This window comes from Sinocyclocheilus anshuiensis, unplaced genomic scaffold (genome assembly GCF_001515605.1).
Source record: "Sinocyclocheilus anshuiensis isolate Anshui unplaced genomic scaffold, SAMN03320099.WGS_v1.1 scaffold502, whole genome shotgun sequence".
Lineage (NCBI taxonomy): Eukaryota > Metazoa > Chordata > Actinopteri > Cypriniformes > Cyprinidae > Sinocyclocheilus > Sinocyclocheilus anshuiensis.
In genome coordinates this window covers 970,787-983,791 of record NW_015544194.1, presented here as the reverse complement: position 1 = coordinate 983,791, position 13,005 = coordinate 970,787, and the positions used below count along the sequence as shown (strand labels likewise).

General features: G+C 35.5%; 1 protein-coding gene and 1 long non-coding RNA gene across 5 annotated transcripts in view; both read right to left on the bottom strand.

The window, feature by feature from the left end:
• The window catches only part of mtss1lb (MTSS I-BAR domain containing 2b), a 79,676-nt gene that overhangs the window by 18,548 nt on the left and 48,123 nt on the right, over positions 1-13,005 (bottom strand). The gene's annotated exons all lie outside the window — the stretch shown is intronic.
• On the bottom strand, positions 378-10,100 carry LOC107696655 (uncharacterized). Its single transcript, XR_001635107.1, has 3 exons — positions 10,009-10,100; positions 7,122-7,126; positions 378-388 (listed from the first exon to the last, which is right to left on the bottom strand). It is a non-coding gene; the product is annotated as an uncharacterized LOC107696655 (long non-coding RNA).

The window sequence follows — 13,005 nt, the reverse complement described above, 5'->3', positions numbered from 1 at the left end:
AAAAATGAGCATTTTTATCAAGCTCCTATATTTATGTTAAATTATTTAACTTTAATGTCATAGAAAAGGACCTATACATTGCCATTAAAGTAAAATTACTGAACCTAAACATAGGAGTCTGATAAAAATGCTAATTTTAGATGAAAATGCCAGACGGCACTTAGAGGCTTTTGCATCTGAACTCTTCATATATACACAAACGCATATAAGACATACACTGCATGGGACAAACATTGTCATGCCTTTGACTCTTGTGTCTATTATCCATTGCCATTTTGCAATAACAGTAATGTGTTCACTAACACAGATTTTCTGCATGGTCACTCTGAGCGCAATGAGTTAAACATGCATGCATGCCAACACACGCACACACACACACACACACACACTCAGAAGGGCACACATGCATACAAACACAGTGTTTCTCCAATGAGACTCTAGTAAGCCACAAGAGAAGCTCCATTCATAATTAACACATTCCTGCCTCATGCCTCCTGTTCTACCCAGCAACCATTCATTAATCCATCCATCCCACAGAGCGGAGTGAGATGATACAGTGTCTAATGTCAAACACACACACAGACACACAGACACACACACACACACACACACACACACACACACACACACACACACACATAGAAGGGCACACTTGCATACAAATAGTGTTTCTCCAATGAGACTCCAGTAAGCCATGAGAGAAGCTCCATTCATAATTACCACATTCCTGCCTCATGCCTCCTGTTCTACCCAGCAACCATTCATTAATCCATCCCACAAACACACACACAGAGTGAGATGATACAGTGTCTAATGTCAAAGTGTCACCATTAGAGGAGAAACAATAATGTACAGTATGTGGAAAATAATGTGTTTTTTTTACTTTAAACCGCATAAACACATTTCATTACACCAAATACACAAAATAATGTTCTTTTTAGCAGCATCATATGACCCCTTTAAGAGAGTGAGAGAAAATTACAAAAGACAAAAACTGGGAGTGAGAACGGAAAAGGAGCAAGTGAGGTGTTCTTCACACATTTTAATTGCTTCTGAAATGAGAAATCCTTTAGTGTGTGTGTGTGTGTGTGTGTGTGTGTGTGTGTGTATGTGTGTGTTAGAGTGTGTCTGCAGTAGTGACAGTTTTTCTGTTTGTTGCCATCTTCCACTACAATAAACCCCAAAAAATAAAAATTCACCCTCGCTTTTTTTCTAAATGCATGCTATTGTCCTTACTGTGAATGATTTATCCATGCATGTTTATTTATCTATTTTTATTTTTCCCTATTTTTTTTAACCTTGTAATTATACAAAAAAAAAAATCATAACTCAGTCTTCTGGTGAAGATGTCAGACTTCTCTCTGGTGACGTATATGTCAGACTTCTCCAATCATTTAGTCTGCATAAACCCCACCCCTTTTCACAATCGTCTGCAAGTGTGCATTCAGATCTGCCCTCATCCAATCAACAACCAATGAACAGAACCAGATCCTCCTACATTTTTTTCTTTTTCATTAATCCATTTCACTTGAATGTACATCAAAATATGCAAGACATGATCTGTCGCTACTTCTGTTTTATCACAACTTTAATGTAAATGAAGACAGCTAACATCGGGCTAATGTTACATGTTCTCTGTGTGCGTGCTCAGTTCTCTTACTGCGTGTCTGTCGCAAACCATTTCTGAGAAAATATCAGATTGAAATGTCTCTGATGGCCACTTGAGAATGTCCGGCTCAGCGTGTGCTCTGAGGCAGTGTACTGTTGTTACCGCAGTAATCTGTACAGAGTGGCAGTATTCACAGAGTGCTGTCGCCTCCATCTGTTACGGCAGTCTGTGTTTACTGTTGGCCTGATCGCCAAGACCCGCACTGCCACACCAGCCCCCACATATTGATTTTTCTCATGACATTTATTCACCACAATGTGAACATGACCATTCTGAGAAAAGAAGAGTGGAAAGAAAGAGCACAAGTTGACCAACATGTGGATGAATAAATTCACCACCTTCCTCATGAATGACTGTATTTGTCTAATCAATTTCTTAGTGCCCAAACAAATTCTAAGACAATGTCAATACAATGAAAATATCAAATTAAGTTTAATGTCTCATATCTAGGCATGCATAACATATGGGGACCATATAGGTTGTCTGACATTATTAATTTACAAAATTACTACTATAATATTATTATATATAATTTTAAAATTTATTAGTATCTGTTGATGCACATTACCATTCAAACGTTCAGGTCCAGTACAATTTTGATTGATTGATTGATTGATTGATATTTTTATTATTATTTAAAATAAATGCTGTTCAATTTATTTACTTTCTATCCATAAAATAATCCTAAAAAAGAGAATCTAAGTTTCCAAAAATATTAGGCAGCACAACGGTTTTAACATTAATAATAACTTTTTGATCCCCAAACTTGAGCACTATTATATATTGCTCCAGTATTGTATATTTAAGTGTTCATGCTCATTTCTCCTATTTTTACATTTAAAGCTCATTTAATCCTTAAAAACACTAATAATTTAATAACACTGTTTAATTTAATCTTTAACAAATCTCAAAATGAATTAATATGACTGCTTTTAATTTTTTGTGTTTTATTTTTAATTTATTTAGACAAAATAGTATCGAATTTTAATACTGGCCATTTATTGGTTATTGGCCATAACATGAAAAATAATTATTGACTTAAAATTATGGCTCATACCAATACATCCCTTCCATCATGCATCATAATCCATATTGCCCATCAAAATCACCAGCTCTGCGCTCCATATACACCATCAGATATTCACGGCAGAATATTTGCTCGTGTTTCTGTGTCAGTATGTACTGTATGATCATTTTCCATCATTTTCTCCCTGAGACAAAAATGGATGAGATCAGTCTGTTGGGAATTCCTTCTGTGGCTTCCAAACTTAATTGAATAGAGTAACTGGATAAACAAGGCCATTTACTTGGCTGACGACCAGCAGAAAGACATACAGAGCACTTACACAAGAGAGAGACAGTGGCAGGTCTATAATGTTTAGCTGAGGTTTCACAAATAGCTGGTGTACAGGTGCATTTACGCAACATTATCATCGTTAATCTTGACTTGCCGTCTCATTGTAAACAAAGCAGATCTGAAGATGACAACAGTGAACAGATACACCAACCAACTTTTAGCATAAAGACAGCCATGGAACAGTGCTTCCCAATTGAAACAATGCTAAATGCAAATAAATATTCCAATCCAATCCAAATTCTTCTGTCACTTGGTAGCTCTAAGATAGCAAAATTAGGCCAACACAGACTGTGCCCTCATAAACCACAAAACAATTCACATAAAAACATTCAACTTATGTCACATTAATAATTGTGTATGCCATTTTTCATTGTACAATAAACAGTATCGGTACTGCAATGGTTCACCACTTGATGTTCAATGAAAAAATCTAGGTCATTGGTAGCAGTTGAGCACCAGTGGCACAGAATAGGTAATATAAAGCAGAAGATGTACTAAGGCATGTTACAACTCTGCTAATGTTCAAGTAAGACATGAATTATGAGTGTTTTCACTCACTGTATGGGCAGTTTCTACAGTCCAGCCTCTCTGCTGTTTCCAGGGCAACAGATGGTGGGTGAGACATGTAGAGCAGTGCAGGTCTCAGGACAGACAGGCCAGTGAGTGGTGCAAAAATCAATCAGTCTGTGCAGAATGACGGGACAGATGCCCCATGACAGGACACTGCGCTGCTCTCCAGGAATCATCTATTACTACAGCAGCCTTCTTTTAAATGATGCTGAAATCATTTGACATTTGAAAAAGTGTTGTCCATTGGCATTTTCACTAGATATAATTACATACTTTAATGAATAAAAAATAATAATAATTAACAAAAGAGCCAGCACACTCTTAAGGCAACTTGTGATTATTTATTTTACATTTTAGTTGTAGATTTTCATACAATCTGCTTACACACCAGTGAGGTTTTAGTTTAGAGGTGGAAATTCATGCTTAGCTTTTCCCCCCCAGAAATATTACTTTTTTCGTACCAATTCATACAGATTTACCAATTCGTCAAAACATATGTGATTTCTCATGAGATCAAGTTATTGGCAAATACATAACTGATACCTGTTTTAATAGTTTGGCCAAATATCTGATGATATTATTTTCTTTATAAATTAAAGCACATGATCACTTTATTACTTTATTTTAAGGACTAATTCTCACTATTAACTAGCATGCATATCATTACTGTATTTTCAGTAATTATAAAGCACATATTAATGCCTTATTCTGCATCACTATATTTTAGATCCCCTAATCCTACCCCACACCTAACAACTACTTTACTAACTATTAATAAGTAGCAAATTAGGAGTTTATTGAGGCAAAAGTCATAGTTAGTAGTTAGTTAATAGTAAGAACTAGACCTTAAAATAAAGTGACCAAAACACTAAGAACAAAAACAATTTGTTTTAAAAGGCACAAGTCAATTTTAGCATGAAAATCATGTAATGAAATACCATCACTGTTAGGGGTGGAACGGTTCGCGGAAAAAAATCGAACCGTACGGTTCTCCACACACAGTTCGGCACGCACTAGGACCGCGGTTCAACTTAAATTTGACAATGCATCTGTAATATGGTTTGCTATAAATACCACGTAAAACAAACAGGGTTCTGCTAATGTATGTTTCTGTTGATGGATGCGCAGTCTGGCTTCCCAATACATTACAACAACAGCGATGAAAAAAAAAACGTGGACAAACCATTCACTCTTGTTCAATGCGAATGCCGTATGCTGGAATATGAGCATTTATTCCATCATCACCCGCCCACGCACAGGTGAGGCCTGAACAGCACACGTTGATATCTGTGTTTAAGCTAAACTCGTTCAAGCTTTGCCAGTTTAAACATTTAAGAGCCAGAGGACGCGAGCTCGCGCGCACAGTGCGAAGATTTGTGCGTGCGCTCATCCGAAGCGAGCAAACCCGCGCCTCAGAAGGCGCGCAAATATTAAGCGCTCTCTGCAGTATTGTGTTTAAATTGACAAATTCACACAAAAATTATGTCAAAATGCCCATCTTGGTAAGTAACCTATAGCAGACATAGACGGCTGAACGTAATGTATCAGTGCACTGGATCAGTGCATTCTCTTAAAGTGACAGCACTTTCTTAATATTAATCAAACAGCAACAACAAAGAAATCACTCACTGCTCTTGATTGAATAGCTTTTGTAACTTTAATAAAGATTCATCTTTAATTTATACAGTCAAATATGAAATGCTGTTTTACATTTCATTACTTTGTTCAATTTCTGTACCTAAAAACTAATGTTAGACCTACCTAAAAAAAAACAGAAAATCACTGTTTATTTTATTTGTACCTTTACTCTATTGTATTTATTTGTGCTGTTGCTTGTAGTTAGATAGATTATTCTTATTTTCTTTATTTTTATTTGACAGTATAGTTTTTCTCTAAACATAGCACATACCGAACCATTCCGAAACTGTGACTCTAAAACCGTGATACAAACCGAACCGTGAGTAAGTTGAACCGTTCCACCCCTAATCACTGTACATGAAAAGATTCCACCACAGAACGAAAGAAAATATTAGAATAGGCATTCAAAATCATTTTATCATATATTTCTCCACCTGCATAATTCTTTCCCTCCCCCACCATTTCTCTTCCTTTATATCTCCTCACTTCTTGCCGAACCCCTCACCACCCCTTTCCTAGAAGTAATTCAGACATCCCTTTTTTCTCCATCATGAAACCTGATGATGTGTGGCGCATGTTGCCTCATGACTCCCTGTTGAGCTGCTAAACATGAAAGTCTGTCAGAGAGGCTTCAGCCTGCAGAGCCTCAAAGCCCCACACAGACCAGCCTCCACCTCTCCACAACATTCCTGCTCTCATTTCACCAGACCTTACAGGCCTAACCTTTGATATACACTAATAAATTACTACTGTTAATGATAGAGGTGATTTGATATGTGTATCTCAGATTAGCTCTGAGATTAGCTGAGATTTTCACTGGTGTTTCTCAGGGGTCAGTCTTGGGCCCGTTACTTTTTAATATTTGTCTGTCACCCCTTGGCAATCTCTTGAGATCACTTGGCCACTGTTATCATTTCTATGCTGATGCTATGCAGATTTATATACATTCAAAACCTGATAAGAGCTTTTCTTTCTGACTGTATTACTGAGATAAAAACATGGATGAATACTAACTGTCTGAACAGTGCTGTTATGCTCATTGGTTCCTGTCATCAAATTTCTGTTCATTGTACCATGTTCACATCATACTGACACTTTACTAGAATAGTGTGTGTGGTAATATGGTCTCCAGAAGTACAGAAGTATAAATATACATCATAGTCTGAGTTGAAGGCAACATTAGAGCCGTCCTAAACCACAACAATCATATAAGATTGAGCCACATACATACACTCGTGTATAAACACAGAATAGAACTGACAGAATAGGTCAACAATCACTGACGAGAAAGAGGCAGCTGTCAAACAAGAGTTGTCTTTCCCACACATGAATAAACCTACACGCTCCACACATTTCCACACACATACAGGCCAGGGTAAGAAAGAATGACCACTATTTTAAATTATTATTATTATAGAGCCTCAACTTAATTCAGTCATTCGGTGAGGAAGAACTGAGTTTATTTACAACCTTCACATCAAGCTAATTTTTCATGAACTATCAGTTAACCTCAGTAAGGTAATGGTGTTATCATAATTTCCTCTCTCTCTCTGAATCACACGCAAATGTTTCCTTTGCTTTGCTCCTATAGCTTTATGCCCTTCCAGCTCATATTTTGCAATAGCAATAGGAGACATGAAATCCGCCGAAGGATTTGTGCCCGCCCTCTTATTTCTCGCTGCGCCATTCATACAATGCAGACATGCCCTCACACAAACACACATACTTAAGGTTTCATTTTAATACAACTGCATGAACATGGTAATACTTTATGTATTCATATCACATATACAAGAAGAAAATCTATTATCGCTTTACACGGAGCACAGACAATCATCAGAAGCATCAAAATAATTTAACATTTACAGACAGCACAAAATGAGACACCAGTACTGGCTCAAATACAGGCAACAATTAAGAACAAGAGATTATGAAGAACTGGGTCCCAAGGGTCAGATGGGTTATAGTGGGTGCTTGTTTGTTTGTTTGTTTGTACTGTATGTATAAGTCCCAGTAGTGTAAACCACTACAAATGTATTTGTACAAATACAATACATAAAACAGAGAAAAATTCTAATACTCAAAAATGTATTTAAGTAAATGTAATATAACATAACTGACATGTAAAGATTTGATGCCTCGTTTGATGCCTCAGTGTCGGTCGTCCCGTAGATCAGAGGGTGTGGTTAAGGACTGATTTTCACACACTACTCTGACAAATGTCAACCAAATTTCACATTAAAGCCATTCTTAAATTTGTTTATAGCCCATAACTGAGGCAAATTAATTTTCTTAGGCAGCGCTGCCAAAATCAGTCTGATGACAAAAGATTCATTTCAGGGGATCCAGTGTGCCAGATGGGGGTGTTAACATTAGTCCGAGACATCCAAGTGAGACTGAAGACAGGATGAAACCTTGAAACATGTTAAAATCACTGCAAAACTTCATTGTCATCTTGTTGTTGTTTTTTTATTTTCTTTAAAAGCTATATTTATATCCTCAAAGCAAGGAAATACAATATGAGAAGCAGCATGTCATAAATATTTATTGGATTAAGTTTACTTTTTTTACTCAAATTACTTTAATGTCGGCATGAAGTGAAAATTCACCCTATTTATGATCTAGACATTTTACTAATCTTATTGCAAATATCTTTTTTTTTTTTTTATTGTTAAACATCACAACTGGTGAAACCGACTTATCTTAGGTTATGTCAGACTTCATTTTTGGTTTGTTCCAATAATTTAGTCCACTTAAATCCAGTACTTTTCTTACACTCAACCTCAAGCTCGCATTCAGATCTGCCTCCATGCAATCAACAAACAACAGATCCATGTCCCCTCACTAAATTTTTTTTTTCTTTTTTGATAATCCATTTCACTTGGATGCACGTCACAATACAGAAGAAATGATCTGTCACCGCTTCTGTTATATTGCAACTTTAAAAATAGATCTCCATTTTAGATTTATGCCTTAAACAAGAAAAGCTATGAAGGAACAAAATATTATTTCCATATCACTGTATAGTCTTGATTTGAACAGACGTGCGGTTGTTGTAAAAAAAAAAAAAAATGTAAAAAAAAAGCATAAATACACTATGACAGCAGGGGCGGGTGATCAGAACTCAGGTGACTGTGATCGGGTAATTATCCTGGATGGTGACTGAAGTGACTGTGATGAATCCCTGACAATACTGTAGTATACTACAACAGTACTGAGCTATTTAAGTGTGCAGGCTGAGGCAAAGCAGAGCTAACAGGAAGAAAGAGAAAGAATGAGACAACAAACGCTGACTGCAGCAGCACATGAAATAGCATAATTCATGCAAGCCTTGATTCCCCTCTCAGCATGCATCTGTACTTCAGAGCTTCTGCCCCCAAAAACGGCTTCTGATTAGACTGAGATGCTCAGAAAGCACAGCATAAAAAAACACTGACAATTACTGACACTGAAATCTGCGTCAGACCTGACACTGCGTGAATTTCATCAAATAAATAAAAAGGTGAATACATGAATAAAAACATAAACATAAAATAAATGTTAATACACCGCAAAAAGAGCTGGGGTTTTTTTTTTTTTTTCAACCCAAATTCTGGGTTGAGACTGTTGGGGAATCAGGGTTGATCTGACCCAACTTAGGTTGATAATCATTCATAATCATTCATTATTCCAAAGTGCTGGGTTGGAAATGTGGATATGAAAAATAGCATGCAAGTCATGCAAGGTCCAACCATTCTCTGAGTGCCACCTATCTGTTTGCAAGAATCATGAAAGGAATATGTGTGAAAAATAAAATTAAATTAATTGAAGCAGAGAGAAAATAGAACTTTGAAACTGACTGCAGCGAGGAGTGTGTTCTTTTTTGTTGGAATATTTTCTTTCACACCAAAATCACTCAAGTATAGTGACTGGTGTCTAGTGAACTGGCAGGAACTGAAAAAGACAGAATGGCTCTTGAGAGTAGTGATTAAAAACACTTTCATCATGTCGATTCGCTATAATACACATTTTATTCCTGACTTTCAGCATTTATTACAGGCTTTTAGTCAGTGTGTTTCTTGGCGCCACTCAAAGCCTGAGGCTTTGACCATAGTGGAACTATTTTCATAAATGAAATAACTAGTCATTGAATATTTATTCAACAATATTGATTAAACTTTTAAAAAGCAATTTAATTTAACTGTATAAGCTCTAAAACTGTTGATTTGCCATTCTTTTCTGCACTTTTTCTCGCTCACATACATATTCACAGGTTATTTTATACTGTTGCCTTTTTAGTCCTTGATAATCAATACATTTCACATTTTCAAATGCAAAAGGCTGTGATTTAAGTAATATTTTTATATAATATTATTATTACCACCGCCTAGTTCTACATTTAAGAATACAGGAACTCTAATACTACAAATAATACTAATCAATATGTAAGTCAGTGACATACTATATATTTTACTCTTGCACATAAAGTATGTGCAAGTATTCATATAATGCATGACAGCACATTGGTCACTGGCTGAGCTCAGTTCCTGGAGAGTGACTCGTGAGGTCAGGTGAGGTGTTGCACTGAGTCAGAGTGTATGTGTGTCACTTTGCATTACAGTAACAGGGCTGACTACAGTGGTGAACCGTACCTGACGTCATAATCAACACCAGGTTACACTCTCTCAGATCTCACCAGTCATGTCATTCTGGGATTTATGCATGGAAAATTTTACACATTCATTTGAAATAGTCGCTTGCAATTGGGGTTGCACCGACTAATCGACTAGTCGACTATAGTAGTCAACATTTGAAGTGGATCAAAAAGTTTCATTAAAGTTTTCCTAAGACAAGAACGAGTATTGTTTTGGTTTTAGGACAACTTTGATGTAACTTTGCAACTACATGTCAACTAGCAGTAATTAAAGTATTAGTAGATTGTCTGCTTAATATCTTCTAACACTTTGATGGGCCCACAACACACAACATAGGCCTACTGACTATAAGAATCTTTGCAAGTATATATCATATATCAACTTATTCGACTAACCCTAACCCTAACCTACCAGTCCAATCTGAGAGTTAGTAGACATATGTAGTACATGTAGTTGCAAATTAATGAGAATTAGTTGACATGTAGTTGCTAAGTTACTTATAGTTAGAATGGACTATCAAAATAAAGTGTAACCTATTTTTATATATATGCATGATATGCAGGGACACGTCTCTCTAGATGACACTGTCCTCATCTTTTATTGGCTTGAGACCAACATCTGGAAGAGCTCATACTCATCCTTACAGAACACTGATACAGTCCAGTGTAGGGTTGCACCAGCTATTTATAAGATATTACTTAAACTGAGGCATTAAGTTCACACTAGGGTCATACAAACTACCATTTCATTTGCTAACTTTTTTACTTTGTCATAGTAAAGATATTTATAATGTTACAAAATATTTCTATTTCAAAAAATAAATAAATAAAAGCTGATCTTTTGAACAGTTCATCATAGTCCTGAAAAAAATATGATTTAATGTTATTATTTAATATTAAGCACCACAACTGTTTTAAACATTGATAATAATAAGAAATGTTTCTTGAGCAACAAATCAGCATGATTTCTGAAGGATCGTGTGACACTGAAGACTAGAGTAATGGCTGAAAACTCAGTAAATTACAATTACTTAAATTGCAATAACTCAAAAAAGGCTATTTTAAAATAAATTTAAAGAGAAAAGTTATCTTACATTGTAACAATTTTCACAGTATTACTGTATTTTTGATCAAATAATTGCAACCTTGGTAAATCCCTAAAAAAAATCTGACCCTAACATTTTAAATGGTAGTGTATATCTAAAAAGTTTAATGGTGCAACACCATTTTTTAGTATCCTTTCATGCTACAGCTAGGCTGAGTAACATATGTACAGCTGGGTTAAACTGGCCCCTGAATGATCCATAGAGCGTATTTCTATTTACATAACATACACTGTAAAAAATTTACATTTTGAAAAATTGTGTGAACTGACAAATAAATATTGACTCAACAAATTGCTTCCCAATAATTATCCCCAAACAAAAAAATGCATTGTAGTAATTTTAGCTGAAGGTCTTAAGTTAAAATTAAAAATATACATTCACCAATCATATTAAATTGTGCTCAGCCAATCTATCAAGCAGAAGTGAAAAATCTGTGTTAGCCGAACAAGCTTTGCAGCAAAAAACGCGTGTACGCATGCGCGTGAGAGAAACCATTGGTGTAGTGATTCTAGTGAATTCAAATTCCTGTGCGCGGGAGAGCGAGATAGCGGAGCCGATGCTGAAGGGCAACAGAACATCATTTACAGACGGATTTTCTATCATTAAAGTTATGGTGAGTATACTGAGTTTTGTATTTATTAAGTCACGTTTCACGTACTACATTGTATTTTGCAGAATAACAGTGAATTCACACATTTACTGGTGTTATGTTGGCGTTTATAACCTAGTTTAGCCCATACTGATCTCTCGGTAGGGTTGTGCGATATATATCGTCTGTGATGATATTGTAATTGTTGTTTTAACGATGGGGGATTTGACATTATCCTGTATATCGCAAAAACCAAACAAAACACGCCCAACTTACAGAGTGCACGAATACATTGTTACGTGATGAAGATTAAACTAGTGCGCATTTACAGTGCGTTTTTTCACTGCATTATTCAGTCTTTACAACAGTTCAATAAACAAGAAGTTAATATTAAAGGGACTTGCGTTTTAGACACAGTATTGCCTTTTTTTGCTCTATTTCGCCAACAAAAATCATTCCAAACACAGCCACAACACTGTTTTGCGTCTCTGAGCAACATGCTGTGTTTCGTTCCTGAATGAATGAACTTTTTAAATGGTTCAATCACAATGACTCACTTAACAGTGACTTGCTGCCACCTACTGGCGGTTTTAATTTCACATTTAAAGTATCTTTTCATTTTTTAAATAATTGTAAATATCAGTATTCAATGTTTTATGTTTAAAATATCAAAACATTATTTATGCATGTGTAACTGCAGGTTAAATGCATTCATGTTCTGCATTAAACAGTGTGATGCAGCTTCTCTTTCCTCTGCATTGCAAAGATTAATTTTGTTGATACTGATTTCATCTGATTGGTAACAGCCCGAATGTCTTATTATTCTAATTGACTGATTAAATTTAAGAATTTGACTCAAAAGATGATGCACACTTTTATAAAAAAAAAAATTGTTTTATAAAGGTAAAAATACCCATAAAAGGTAAAAATCAATTTAAACTTATTGGAAAATATTAATTTATATCACTGCTGTGAACTGACCACCATGCAGAATATGAAGAATATCAAAAAATGTATGAGTCAGCTGTCCACGGTAGTCCTTAAGATACCAGCACAATAACATCGTTATCGATAAAATCTTAGAAAATATTGAGATATAATTTTTGTCAATATCGCACACCCCTATCTCTCAGTTACCTAAAGTTACTATTTATTGAACTAAATTATTTTTATCTCACTTTATGATGAATATATGAAATGTATGAGACACAAGGAACACGTTTCTGCTATAACTATTTTTTTTTCCCATTAGTGTAACTCACCACTGCTAGGTCTGAGCTCACTAGGGCACCATTTGTTGTAGAAAAGGAACCACTACGAATTTCACAGTGAGTATTTAACAGTAGTTCTTATCGGATATATGTTTATTCTATATTAGTGTCATATACTATTAGCTCTTAGATGTAATTTGTGAGGAGTTGCTTTATTGAGTGTTGCCACTCA